At 41.3% G+C, this 15,404-nt stretch overlaps 1 pseudogene; it reads right to left on the minus strand.

The window, feature by feature from the left end:
- Positions 1–10,562: 10,562 nt before the first annotated feature.
- Positions 10,563–15,152, minus strand: LOC110558373 (ATP-dependent RNA helicase DDX18-like; annotated as a pseudogene).
- Between the last annotated feature and the right edge of the window lie 252 nt (positions 15,153–15,404).

Raw genomic sequence — 15,404 nt, forward strand, 5'->3', positions numbered from 1 at the left:
TGGATGTTCCTATGGGGCCCCTTTGGCCAACAACTTGATGAGGTGTAACTCAGTCTCCAAACTGGAGGATTTATTTGGTGACAAGAGATGTCTAGAATCTATGTTCATAATGGAAATTGATCTGTAATTTTCTTTCTTTGTAGAGTTTTTGTGTTGCTTATCTACCAGGGTGAGTGTAAAGTCTTATGAAAGAAGGGGGAGTTAGTATGACCTGGAGAGGACAGGAGCTCCACAAGGACCAACTGTATCTAGGCACAGGGGTCTTTTATGAGACTATCTTCAACCAGGATAATGTGTGGATATAACCTGGAACCCCTGCTATGATGTAGCCCAGGGTAGCTCAGTATGCAAGTATGGTCCCTAGTAAGGGGAACAGGGACTATTTCTGACATGAACTCCATGGCTGGCTCTTTGACTTCCCCACCCACCAAAGGGAGAAGCAGCCTTACTAGGCCACAGAAGAGGACATTGCAGCCAGTCTTGAAGATATCTGATAAGCTAGGGTCAGGAGAAAGGGGAGGAGGAACTCCCTTATCAGTGGACTTGGAAAGGGGCAGGGAGGAGATGAGGGAGGGAGGGTGGGATTGGGAGGGAATGAGGGAGAGGGATACAGCTGTGAGACAAAGTTAATAAACTGCAACTAATATTAAAAAATAAAAATTTAATTTAAAAATGTTGCTTCTGTTCCTATTTTGTGGGCTAATTTGAGGAATATGGGCATTAATTATTTTATAAATTGGGTTTCCCTTTTGTTTGGTTCACAGAATTTTAGGACTATAGCATCCTCTTCATGAATTTTTCTTCTATGAGTATGTAGTGTTCTTCCTTATCTCTTCTGATTAGTTTTAGTTGAAGTCTCTTTTGGCAGATAAATAAAACAGTAAAATAGCTACACCAGCTTGCTTCTTGGGTCCAGTTACTTAGAACATTTTTCCCTCTTTTTTAATTTGAGGTGTTATCTATCTTTGATGTTAATATGTGGTTTTGGATTCAGCAGTAGAATGATCCATTTTGAGTCCAATCTGTTAGTCTGTGTCCTTTTGGGGAATTGGAACCACTGATGTTGAAAGTTATCAAAGAGCATTTTTTTTTTCGTTTTCATTATTTTGTTATTGTGGTGTGGTTTTTTTTTTTCCACACTCTTTTGATTTGCTGATATCTATTTCTTGTGTTTTATTCAGGTCAAAGATTTTTTTTTTCTAGCAGCTTCTGCAGAGCTGAATTTGTAGATAGAAAATGCTTAAATTTGTTTTTGTAATGAAATGGTTTTCTTTCTCCATCTATTGTGCTAGAAAATTTTGCTTTGTATAGTATTTTGGGCTGGCATCTGTGGTCTTTTAGAGTTTGTAGAACATCTGTCCAGGACTTTCTGCCTTATAGTGTCTCATTGAAAAGTCAGGTGCTTCATAGCCAAACTTTGGGCAGAGTGCAGGGAATGTTATGAAAGAAGGGGGAGATGAAAGACCTCGAGGGAACAGGAGCTCCACAAGAAGAGAAACAGAACCAAAAAACCAAAAAAAAAAATCTGGGCCCAGGGGTCTTTTCTGAGACTGATACTCCAGTCAAGGCCCATGCGTGAAGATAACATAAAACCCTGCACAGATGTGGTCCATGGCAGTTCAGTGTCCAAGTGGGCTCCCTAGTAATGGGAGCGGTGGCTGTCTCTGACATGAACTCAGTGGCTGACTCTCTGATCACCTCTCCCTAACGGGGGAGCAACCTTACCAGGCTACCGAGGAAGACAATTCAGCCAGTCCTTATGAGACCTGATAGGCTAGAATCAGAGGGAAGGGGAGGAGGACCAATCCTATCAGTGGACTGATAGGGGAGAGGCAAGGGAGGAGAAGAAGAAGGGAGGGTGGGATTGAGAGGCAATGAGAGAGGGGCTACAGCTGGGATCGAAAGTGAATAAATTATAATTAATTAAAAAATAATAAAAAAAGAAAAGTCAAGTGTTATTATAAAGTGCCTGCTTTTAGATGTTATTTGACACTTTTCCTTGCAGTCTTTAATATTATTTCTGGTTTGTACATTTAGTGTTTTGATTGTTATGTGTCATGGATAATTTCTTTCTGGTCTAGTGTATTTGGTGTTCTGTAAGCTTCTTGTACCTTTTAGGCACCTCCTTTTATGGATTAGGGATAATTTTCTATGATTTTACTTAAAACATTTTCTGTACCTTTGACATGAGGTTATTTTTCTCCTTCCTCTATTCCTATTATTTTTAGAATTTTTTCACAGTGTTTCATATTCTGTGGATGTTCTCTTGCTTGGATTTTCACAGATTTAACATTTTATTTGATGCAAGTATCCATTTCTTTTATTGTGTCCTTAGTGCCTGAGATTCTTTCTTCCATCTCTTGTATTTTATTCATGAGGAGTAAAGGTTACCTCTGATAACCTTTTTTTTTTTTTTTTTTTTTTTTTTGATTTCTAGTTTTCCTTCAGTTTGGGTTTTCTTTTTTAAATCAATTTATTTTTTATTCATTTACACTCTGGTTGTAGTCCCATCCTCTCCCCTCTTCCCTTGCCAAGAGGAACCCCCTTTTCCATCTACCCCTGCTCATCAAGTATCATCAGGACTGAGCATGTCCTCTTCCACTGTAGCCTGGCAAATCAGTCCCACCCCGGGGAAGTGAACAAATGCTGGGAAGTGAGTCCATGTCTGATGCAGTCCCCACTTCCATTACTAGAGGACCCACATGAAGTCTAAGCTGCCCCTCTGCTATATCTTTGTAGGGGGCCTAGATCTTGTTCATACATGATCTTTGGTTGATGCTTCAGACTCAGCAAGCCCCCCTGGGGCTGATCAGTTGGCTTTGTTGGTCTTTTGTGGAGCTTCTGTTACTTCCAGGTCTTTTTCTCTTTACTCCCACTTTTCCACAAGACTCCCTATGCATTGCCCAATGTTTGACTGAGTCGCAGCATCTGTTTTGAGACATTGCTGAGTACAGCCTCTAAGAGGACAACTCTGCCAGGTTCCTGTCTGGAAGCTTAGCAGAGTACCATTCATAGAGTTAATGGCTGGCACTCTCCCATAGGGTGGGTCTTTGGTTGGTTGGTCATTCCTTCAGGCTCTGCTCTATCTGCTCTATCTTTATCCCTGTGCATTTTGTAAGCAGAGTAAATTTTGGGTAGGAGTTTTTGTGGATTGGTTGGTGTTCCCCTCCTTTTACTAAGAGACTAGTCTAGTTAGAGGGTACCCTCTTCAGTCTCTATGACTACGAGGAGTCTCTGAATGCCCCTCACATCCTCCCAGGAGCCTACCCTAACTTAGATATCCAGCTTGTCACAGAGATAACCCTACCCCCAGTTTCTCTTTTCTTTACAGTCCTTTGTCCTCTTCCCCTTGCTCTCTCCAGGTCTGATCTTCCCCCCTCTTAACTCTCTACATTCTCTCTCCTACTTTGTTTCCTCTCTTCAACCACTGCCTCATTCTATTCTACCTCCCCCTCTAAGTGAGATTTATGCATCCTCCCTTGAATTGTACTTGTTGCTTATCTTGTTTGGGTCTGTGCCTTATTGTATGCTTATGCTGTATTATATGGCTACAATCCACTTATAAGTAAGTACATTTCATGTATGACTTTCTGGGTATGGATTACCTCATTTGTAATTATCTTTTCTAGTTCCATGCATTTGCCTGTAAATTCCCTGATTTCTTTGTTTTTAATAGCTGAGTAGTATTCCATTGTGTAAATGTGCATGGTTTCTTTATCCATTCTTAGATTGAGGAACATCTAGGTTGTTTCCAGATTCTGGCTATTAGGAATAAAGTTGCTATAAACATAGCTGAGCAAATGTCCTTGCTGTATGGTAGAGCATGTTTTGGGTATATACCCAGGGGTAGTATAGTCTTGAGGTAAAGCTATTTCCAATTTTCTGAAAAAAGTGCCAGACTGATTTTCAAAGTGGTTGTACAAGTTTATACCCCCACCAGCAATGGAGGAGTGTTCCCCTTTCTTCGCACCTTCGCCAGCATTTGCTGTTGCTTGAGATTTTGATCTTAGCCATTCTGACCTGTGTGAGATGTAATCTCAGAATTGTGATTTGCATTTTCCTGATGATTAAGGAAGTTAGCATTTCTTTAAGTGCTTCTCAGATATTCGAGATTCCTCTGTTGAGATTTCTCTGTTTAGTTCGGTGCCCCATTTTTAAATTGGGTTAATTTGTTTCTTGGTGTTTGATTTCTTGGGTTCATTATGTATTTTGGATATTAGCCCTCTGTCTGATGTAGAGTTGGTGAAGAGCTTTTCCCAATCTGTAGACTGTCATTTCATTGTATTGACAGTGTCCTTTGCCTTATAAAAATGTCTCAGTTTCAAGAGGTCCCATTTATGAACTGTTTATCTTAGAGCCTGAGCTGTTGGTGTTCTGTTCTGGAAATTGTCTCCTGTGCCAATGGGTTAGAGACTCTTCTAATAGATTTAGTGTACCGGATGTTATATTGAGGTCTTTGATCCACTTGGATTTGAGTTTTGCAGGGAAAGAAATATAGATATATTTGTACTTTTTACATGTTGATATCAAGTTAGACAAACTCCATTTGTTGAAGATGCTGTCTTTTTTTCCATTGTATGGTTTTGGCACCTTTGTCAAAAATCAAGTGTCCATAGGTATGTGGGTTTATTTCTGGGTTTCTGTTAGATTGCATTGATCAACTAGTCTATTTCTAAGCCATTACCACAAAGTTTTTATTACTATTTCTCTGTAGTATAGCTTGAATTCAGGGGTAGAGATACCTCCAGAAGCTTTTTTTTTTTTTTTTTTTTTGTATAGGACTGTTTTAGCTATTCTGCAGTTTTTGTTCTTTTCATATGAAGTTGAGAATTGTTCTTTCAAGGTCTGTAAAGCTTTTTATTGTATAAGGTTGTTTTCACTAGTCTGTTGTTTTTGTTTTTTCATGTGAAGTTGAGAATTGGTCTTTCAAGTTCTGTAAAAATGTGTTGGTATTTTGATGGAGATTTCATTGAATCTGTAGATTGCTTTTGGTAAGATGGCCATTTTTACTATGTTAATCCTACTAGTTCATGAGCATGGTACATCTTTTTATCTTCTGATATCTTATTCAAAGACTTGAATTTCTTGTCATACAGGTCTATCACTTGTTTGGTTAGAGTTTCACCATGATATTTTATGTAATTTGTGGCTATTGTGAAGGGTGTAGTTTTCCTAATTTTTTCTTAACCCATTTGTTGTTTGTGTACAGGCTGGCTATTGATTCTTTGAATTATTCTTGTACCCATCCAGTTTACTGAATCTGTTTATCAGCTATAGGAATTCTCTGGTGGAATTTTTGGCATTGCTTATATACGCTATCATATCATCTGCAAAGAGCGATACTTGACTTCTTCCTTCCCAATTATTATCCCCTTGAGCTCCTTTAGTTGCCTTATTGCTCTAGCTAGAACTTCAAATACTATATTGAAGAGGTGTGGAGAGAGTGGGCAGCCTTGTCTTGTCCCTGATTTTAGCAAAGCTGCTTTGAGTTTCTTGACATTTAATTTGATGTTGCCTTTCAGCTTCCTCTATAGAATATTTATTATATTTAAATATGTGCCTTGTATCCTTGATCTCTCCAAGACTTTCATCATGAAAGACTGTTGGTTTTGTCAAATGCTTGAACAGTTTTATTCATTTCCTTCTCTTGTTTGATTATAGTTTCCTGTAGTTTTTAAAATTTCTTTAAGGTATTCATTCAATTCTTTCACCTGTTTGATTGTATTTTCCTTTTGTAGTTTGAGGGATTTATTTTCCTCCTTTAAGGCCTCTATCATTTTCATAACCTCAGCTGTAAAATCTTTTCTTGCACTTTCGGTGTGAAACCATGTCTAGGGTTCACTGTGGTAGGACTACTGGTTTCTGGTGATGGCAAATAGCCCTGGGATTTGTTGCTTCTGTTCTTACGCTGACTTCTAGCCATCTTTATGTCTCTGGTGTTAGCAGGTCTGTTGGCCTCTGATGGTCAGAGAGTTTGGGAGTAAGTAGAGAGTTCTCTAAATTGAATGCTCAGGGATCCCACACTGTCCTCCTAAGGGGGACAGATAGACAATGTGGATTGGAGCCAGTGTACAGCTTGCCTCTGCTGGCCTTGTTCTAGTGGGTTAGGTAGATCAGGAGTCAGCAGGGGGTAGCTTCTAAGCTTAATGTTGCTTGGCCAGATTCAAGCCTCCATAGTATGGAGGACCGTGGGCTGGAAGACTGTTCTGTTGGCTATGTCCCGGAAGGGTCAGACAGGTCAGGCAGATTACGAGCGCGAACTGGTGTCCCAGAGTCACCTGCCTCAACAAAAGGGCTAAGGGGTACTGGTGTTATGGATTCAGATTTGGCCGCATAGTAAGCTTCCTGGCCCAGCAGGAGCTGAGCTTTTGGCTTGGTTCTGCCATTTTGGACCTAGGACAATGCATGTTTGTATTGTCCAGCTGGTCTCTACATGGGGACGAGAAGAACCATGGATTGTGGTTGGGTGATGACTGTGATCCAGATACTGCTCTTGTGTAAGCAGGAGTGATCCCAGTTCTGGTTGATGGAATGAATCGCCTCTGGACCTGAGGCCCTCGAGTTCTGGTAGGCAGAAGGTAGTGTGAGTGCCAGTGCAGTGAGCCCTGAGCTGTGCTTGGCCCCCGGGTCCTATGAATTGGGGATGGGGTGCTGGCTTCTGTATCTAGGCAGGAGAGCCAGAGTGATCCGGGAGAACTTGACTGTGCTAGGTAAAACTGTGTGTGGGGAGCTTGTAACCATGCACCGATGTCAGTGTTTTGGAGTCCGTCAATGGTTACTCAGCATAAATGCAGTCTCTGAACTTCTGCCACTCAGATTCAGTATGCCCTGGTTGCCACCATCTTGGAATATCCCTTTTGGGCAGCTTGGGTTTTCTTTAGTGACTCCATTTCCACTTTCAGTTCTCAGTTTCATTTTTTCCATTTCTTTCACTATTTGTGTTTTCATATATTTCACTAATGCATTTATTGACATCAACTTTAAGACCCTTGAACATATATACATAATAGCTATTTTGAAGCCCTTGTCTTGTGTATTGGCCCATGTTTGCTTTGGCCCATGCTTTTTCGGGGTCTAGTGCTGTAGAGTTTCTGGGCTTTGGTGGATGCCTTTTGCTTTGACTGTTACTGTGTTTTTATGCTGGTGTCTCTGCATCTGGGTTTTGAATGATGGCAATTCTAGGTGTTTATGTTTGGTCTTGTCTTTGATGGGTGGGTGTTCTATTCTTTGGTTTCTCTTACCCTCTCTAGATCTTAGCTGAGTGTGGCAGCTCTGAGTTATCTGATGTAGAATACTGTTGACTCCCTTCAAGTCGTGACTACAGGGTACCAGGTAGAATGTGTTTATAGGTGTTAAGAGCTGACATGAAAAAGTTGGCATGGGTTAGAAGGTTTGAGAAGACTGTGAAATGAGTCTGCCATGGAGATCTATAGAGCCCCTACGGAATGGAAGAAGAAAGGGAAGACAGGCCCCTGCAGGCTATCTGCTATTGGGCTGGGATGAGCTTGGGAAATTGGAATTTGAAGTGGAGAACACAAAGTAGAGTGAAGATCATCCACTAGATTTTCAGGCAGAACTGGCCAGAGGATTTTCAGGCATAGTGTGCCTGTGGTATTGATGACTGAGACAAAGGGATAGATGGAGGAAGGCTTTAGGAGATCTTTGGAATCTTCTGGGAATGGAGCAGAGAGGAAGGAGAGGCCCTAGGAGGTGGTCTGCTACAAGGGATAAAACTGGGGACTTGGAATTGGAGGACAGGACTCATTAAATTCCTAGAAACTTGTGATTTTTTTTTAAAGCTATAGCCATGATGATACCTATCCCAATATATCAAGAATGAACTTTATGGCCTGACAAGGCTACACCACCCAGGGGGAGGTGATCAGAGAGCCTGTCACTGAGTTCATGCCAGAGAAAGTCTCTGTTCCCCTTATTAGGGAATCCACTTGGATACTGAGTCTATGGGCTACATCTGAGCCAGGGTTTTAGGTCCTCCCCATGAATTCTCTTTGGTTGGGGTAACAATCCATGCAGTGGCCCCAGGGTTCAGTTTTTTTTCTCTGTTGGTTTCCTTTTGGAGCTCCTGTCCTCTCCAGGTCTTTATATATCCCCCTTCTTTCATAAAATTCCCTGCACTCTGCCCAAAGTTTGGCTATGAGTCTCAGCCTCTGCTTAGATGAAGAAGGGGGACACAGCTGGGATACAAATTGAATAAATTGTAATAAATGATAATAATAAAAAATTTTAAAAATGAACTTTACAATAAGCATCATTTGCAGATCTTTTGCATACCGTTTAAGGTAGCTCACCATTTTTTAAATCTCTGAATAATATTCTATTGTCTAGGCATACCGCAATCACATACCTGTTCACCCACCAGCTGAAGTACATTATGGTTGCTTTGAAGCTCTGGCAGCAACTAAAATTTTGTGTGAACTAAATTTTCAATTCCTCTGGCTACATTAAAAGGAGCTCAGTGTTCTTTGTGGTTCTTTCATCATCTCCCTAAGAGAGTTCTAATGTCACCATTCTTATTTCTCAACACCTATTTTGTAGATGATCTTATTCAGATTCAGAACTCCATGTACTTTTTACATGCTGATGATATTTTCAAAGTTGGTCTCCAGTTAAATAACGTTTGCATTTTAAACATCTGCATCAAGTTGTCTACTTAATTTTTTTCACCCAAGTAGCTAACCAGTATTCTGCACTTTACCTATCAGAAACATCTCTACTTTTTCGAGATTTTTGTTTGTTTTGTTTTATGTTTTGTCAAATAACAGCTCTATAAGTCCAGCTTATTAAGCTACAAGGTTTAAAAACCTCTGCCATGCCAAGCATGGCACCTCCCAAAAACTCTGCATAACATGATCACTCTTCGTCATTGCTGGGACTGTTCCTTCATTGAAGCTATGGGATGCAGCAATGCCATTCTTTAGTCTATATTTTCCATGAGACAATATATTTTCATTATTGCATCCAGAACAACCTTTTATTTTTTTCTTAAGATGCCTTGGAATTGCATTTCATTTTATATTTTTGAGGGAAATAACATATTTATAGGCATTTGGTATTATAAGAGTTTATTGGCAGAGCTCAGTATAATTGCTTCTTATTCATAAAATAAAATATATGATTTATCATTTTAATTTATTTGAATTTTAGCAAGTTGTACCTTTAAATGAATTCTAAATGCCTGTCAAGCTGGGCTTACCTTGTCTTAACAGTCTATCCCATATACATACAAATAATATAATAAGCATTTATCTTAACTAAATAAATACAAATTTGTATAATCAAGTCTTTAGAAAACTGTAAAAAGGGAAACTTTCCTCTTGTTACAACCAGTTGCTTGCATGGTAGGATGTAAGAACAGAGAAGATGGCCAGGACTCTTTGGCTCTGATCTGGCTTTAGTGAGATTTTCTCAAGCCTGGACCTTTGGGATTTGTTTTCATTTTTGCATGACTCCATTAAGTAAGAATGAGGCTAGTGAGAACCCACTATTCTTTTTACTAATTGAAAATAGATATGTTTCTAAAATATATGATAGTCATGGTTTCCCCTTCTTTATTTCCTTCCACATCTTCCCCATTTTCCTTTCCATCTAACTACCATGTCTTCTTTCTTTCTCTCTCTCTCTCTTTATAAAACAAACAGGCAGACAAACAAACCAAAATAGAATGAAACAAACAGAGGAAAAACAAAACAAAGAAAAAACATGAGCACGCATACACACACACACACACACACACACACACAGAGAGAGAGAGAGAGAGAGAGAGAGAGGAAGAGAGAAAGAGAGAGCACCCCCTCCCCATTCCAAACAACAGACTGGAGAGCATAATAATATAAGCAAAAGACCAGTTAGGTAAAAATGTCTAGACAAAGCATTATGAGACAAAACACCTTCAGAAATACCATTGAGTTTATTTTGAGTTGGCTGTCTACTGCTAGACATGAGACCTGTCCTTAATTGCAGTTTTTATACCCAGGGAAACTCCATTGGAGAAAACTACGCTTTCTTTTCCAAGTGATTGTCAATTGTAGGTAGCTTCTTGATTACAGATAAGAGATTTCCTTTTGTCAGTGTCTGGACATCATCTGGTTTGGACCTGTTCAGACTCTTCTGCACTTGGTGCCACTATATGAATTCAGATCCAGAAAGGATAGAATGGTGATTATGGCTACAGGACAGAACAATGACTATGGCTATAAATGGCAGGCATAGGCCAACAAACTGGTAGATAGAAGAGTTTGTTCTGGGACTATAAGGGACTTTGTCAGTATTTCTATTTCATTTTAAAAACTGCCACTAACACAGCTATTATCCATTGATGTAGCTTCTGCACTTAAAATCTCTGGCACAGGTCTTACAAGTCATCAACTCCAAATAGCCTATTTCTTTTTTTTTTTTTTTAAACAATGAGATGATTTGTTTTATGGAAATATTTAAAAATAAAATAGTATCACAGTAAAGACAAGAAGATCCTAAAGGTAGACAAGTTTCTTTTTTAAAGACACAGGGGGAATTAAGGGAAGTCAGTCCAGATGGAAGGTCGTTCATTCTCTCAACGAGAAAACTGCCTGATGTTTCTTGCTGATGTGTTTAAAGATCTTGGCCTTCTCCACTTTCTTGTTTTTTTTTGTACCTGAATCCACCGCTACCTCCTCTCTTTTTAAGCTTGCCATCATTGCTGCCCACTTTCAGATCAATGGACAGAGGGACCTTAAAACCAAAAGACAGAGTGACCTGAGGCAAATTTAAGTTGTTCACATTGAAGATCTACTTGAGAGAGCGGGAGTCATATGCTTGAATGTAGGACTTATGTGGTTCCTGGGCAGACTTATGGAGGAAGTAGTTCTTTTCAATCAGCTTTTCTAGCTGAGACTGGAAAATTCAAACTGATTCAGTGAAACCTTGGACTGCTTCAAGTAAGGAAGGAAACCCAATTCCTCAGGGTGCAGGATGAGCTGGGCGTGTCCTCTTCCATTCAGGCCCCTGGCTGTTCTAGCCACAGGATAAATGTATTCCTTAGGGTCATCAAGAGGCTCATAGTGAACAATCCAGTCCTCTTCAGCGATGTTCAGCCTCTGGCTGCCACATCGGTGCACAGCAGCATTCTGCAATCTGTGTTGCAGAATTGGAGGAACGTGTTTTTTTTTTTTTTTTGCTTTTGCTTTCCACTCATGGTCAAGACAGGCAGGTCAGCGTAGTTCAGTAGCTCATAGTGGTATTTCACGGACACACACAATGAAAAGACCATCATTTTCTTCTTCCAGTTCTTAAGATATGTGAAGAGCAAAAGGAACCTCTTCTCAGAGGGACAAACAACAAACCCCTGCTCAAGACCGTCCACTGTGGCGATCTCTTTATCATCATCAGTACCCACATACAATGGCTTTTTTTTTTTTTCAATGCAGTTTATTCAGGAACATTGAACAATCCTCGGACCCCGGGGAAAGCCAGCCCACAGCTTAAATAGCCTCTGGGTAGCCAACCCAGGCGTGCCACGGGGGCAATGCAGATAGGTCCACCTACATGGAAGCAAGCCAGATCCTCGGCCTTAGCCAAATGTGGAGTTGTTCGTGACAGAGAGCACTCACCATCGGGAAGGTGGAAGGCGGAAACCAGCTCCATCTTTAAGGCATAGCATTCCGCAGCTCTCTACAGTTCCCCCTTTTTGTTTTAGACACATCAGGCAAGAGTAGAGGTCTGATCTCTGATATTAGAAATAAATTGGGACTTTGTACAGATGTTCATTTAGGTGTCATCCACCCAAAGAGCATCAGACCCGTCCGATACCTTTTTCTCAGAGGCGGGACCTGGGGCATCAACCCGCATGCAATCAGACATGCTCTTCTCTGGGTCCAAAGCGGCTGACCCTGAATGCAGTGCTTAGCCTCGCATCCTGAGCGTATCATTTTAGCTTTTTATGGTATCCAACCATGCTTGGGGAGAATGTCCTGCTTCAATGGCTGTAAAGGCCTGAATGATCATGGTTGCATCACACTGTTGTGAGACTCTAATCTTGCATATATACCACAGGCAAACCAAGGAGACCAACACCAGAAGGCCTGCTAACACTCCCATGCCCGCCCATTCCTTCAGATGATTCATGGCTGCAGCAATCCATGTTGATAATCCTGTGGCTAGTCCTGCATCCACTCTGGTAGAATTTACTGTGACAATGGCCACTCTCAGCTGCTCCATCGTAGTATCGAATTCTCCAGTCCAATTACCTAAAATATAGCTTGACAATTGTTTAGACAGATTTGCAGCACAGGAAAAATTCTCATGTTGTATGCTAGTGACACAAAGTCCAGCATACTTTTATTGACAGCCAGGTTGAGCGATTTGCCATATGGTATCAATTTGCTCCTGCAAGAGGTCAATCCTCTGATTGAACACCATCAAGCTTCCTTTTAGTTGAGCATTAATTCCTTTATGTACAACTAAGGCATGAGCTACATTGGCTAAATGATTATTCAGGGTCTGAGCAGTCTGCCCAGTATGACTCATGGCTAATGCCCTGGTGGTAGCTCCAACAGCTGTCAATGAGATGGTAGTAACAATGGTGGCTGTAGTTCCAAGGTCCCTTTTCTGTCTGAAGAGAGTCATAGCGTGAGGGGCATCAATGGGCACAGGCACCCAGTGAGGCATGCGAGTAACCAGGGCATACCTAAATTTACTAGCATTCCAGCATTGGGCAAAAAAGCAAGTATCATTACCACAATTACTTGGCTCTATCTGGCTAATAATGAATAAAAATGGGGGATATAGACAAACAGGTGTGGGCTTATAGGAAATATTATGAGAAGCCTTAACCCCTCGTTGGAACATCCTGCGTCAGTTCTAGAACTAGCAGTGGTGGTGTCCGAGGTCTGAATAGGTTCAGGAGACCATTGCCCCCAGGGGCGAGACGTGCTCCATGCCAATTGACTAACTCCATGTTTTCCTCCAATTTTGAAAGTCATTTAAGGTTCTTAAATTATTTTTTTCCCTTTTTTCTTAAATTTTTCATCAATTACACTTTATTCATTCTGCATCCCCCCATAAGCCCCTCCCTCCTCTCCTCCCAATCCCACCCTCCCTCCTCCCTCTGCTTGCATGCCACTCCCCAAGTCCACTAATAGGGGAGGTTCTCCTCTCCTTTCTGATCTTAGTCTGTCAGTTCACATCAAAAGTGGCTGTATTGTCCTCTACTGTGGCCTGGTAAGGCTGTTCCCCCCCCAGAGGGAGGTGATCAAAGAGCAGGCCAATCAGATTATGTCAGAGGCAGTCCCTCTTCACATTACTATGTAACCCAATTGGACTCTGAACTGCCCTGGGCTACATCTGTGCAGGGGTTCTAGGTTATCTCCATGAATAGTCCTTGGTTGGAGTATGAGTCTCTGGGAAGTTCCCTATGTTCAAATTTTCTTGTTCTGTTGCTCTCCTTGTGGAGACCCTGTCCTCTCCAGCTCTTACTATTTCCCAGTTCTTACCTAAAATTCCATTCACCTGCCCAACAGTTGCCCATCCGGCTCAGCATCTGCTTTGATAGTCTGAAGGGCAGAGGCTTTCAGAGGCCCTCTGTGGTAGGTTCCTAGGTTGTTTCCTGTTTTCTTCTTCTTCTGATGTCCATCCTCTTTGCCTTTCTGGATGGGGATTGGACATTTTAGTTAGGGTCCTCTCTCTTGCTTAGTTTCTTTAGATGCACAGGTTTTAGTGGGTTTGTCCTATGTTGTATGTCTATATGAGTGAGTATATACCATGTGTGTCTTTTTGCTTCTGGGACAACTCACTCAGGATGATCCTTTCCAGATCCCACCATTTACCTGCAAATTTCATGATTTCCTTATTTTTCATTGCTGAGTAATATTCCATTGTGTAGATGTACCACAATTTCTGCATCCATTCTTCAGTTGAGGGGCATCTGGGTTGTTTCCAGCTTCTGGCTATTACAAATAAAGCTGCTACAAACATGGTTGAGCAAATGTCCTTTTTGCTTTTTTTTTTTTTTTTTTGCCAAGTCTTCAACTTTTTGAGTTTGTGTGGCAGAAAAAAGCATGGTTTGCCTGCGTGCTGGCAAAAGTTTAATAATTTACCTTAATTCTTCTTCAAACTCAACATCCAAGATATGGTCAACCTCATCAATAACCGACACTGTAGGTTCTTGTACATAAACCCTGGAGTATTCTGTATGTGGTCTAGAAGCTGGTCTGGAGTGGCCATAATTATGTTGATCCCATTGATGAGCTTCTGGGCTTCAGCATACCTGTTACTGCAACCATGATCAGCCTGCATGAATGAATGCGGTATGTCATCTATTCCTTAAGAACACCAAAGGTCTGCACGGCCAGTTCTCTGGTAGGAGAAAGAATCAGGACTCCTGTTCCATTCCTGGGCATGAACTTCAGCTTGCCAATCTCGATCACAGGAATAAGGGAAGCGAGGGTCTTGCCACTACCTGTTTTTTTTTTTTTAGCTGCCAGAAGATCCCTGCCTTCCAGAAGTGGCCTGATAATTTTATGCTGGATCTCTGTCATGTGTTTGAAGCCTATTTCTTCTATAGCCTTCCGAGTGTTTTCACGAACAAGATTAGACAAGGAAGCAAATGAAGTGTCCTCAAAACCACCTGTCAGTTCTAGGGGCAGACTGGGCATGTCACTGTCATTCGGCTTCTCCACACCATCTTCTGTTTCCTCATGTTTTCTTCTGTTTTTGCTTTTTTTGGTGTCAGGCCCAGGACTGCATTTTCTTCTTCCTCTTCTTCTTTTTCTTCCTCTTCTTCTTCCACTTCTTCCTTTTCTTCTTTTCTTCTTCTTTTACTTCTTCTTCTTCTTCCTCCTCCTCTTCTTCTTTGGCTCTGAATCAGGAGCTGCCTCTGCTGCTGCTTCTCTATTGGTTAGTGGTAAGTTTTGGGGATAATCTTTTAACCTTTGCATTTTCCACTGCCTCTTCAGGCATGCCTCCTCATGCTTCTGCTGAGCCCACGTTCACAGAATGCTTCAGGGCTTTTTTTTTTTTTTAACTTTTCCAACTTTTCCTGTTTCTTCAGGCACATCTCCATTTCGAGGTTGTGATAGGCTCGTGTCTGAAGCTTCTTGCAGGTTCCATTGCGACAGCTTCTCGATCTTGCGCAGCAGTTTCATCTGTAAGTACAACATGTTACCGTGGCGGGCTGCATCGAGCACCGGGTGCATGTGCACAGTTAGAACTCGGACGTTCGTCACTGGACACCGGTGGACCCGTGGGGCAGAAATGCCAGCCTATTCTTTATATAACTACTCTTGGACAGTGAGGCTCCATTTATGATTACAATTCGAAGTCCATTGACACATTCCCATTTCGTTGTGTTTCGCTGTGTTTCATTTCACACCATGAAAATATGGCCCCTTTAATGAGATATGTGTCATCGA

Source organism: Meriones unguiculatus, chromosome 8 (assembly GCF_030254825.1).
Source record: "Meriones unguiculatus strain TT.TT164.6M chromosome 8, Bangor_MerUng_6.1, whole genome shotgun sequence".
NCBI classification, from domain to species: domain Eukaryota; kingdom Metazoa; phylum Chordata; class Mammalia; order Rodentia; family Muridae; genus Meriones; species Meriones unguiculatus.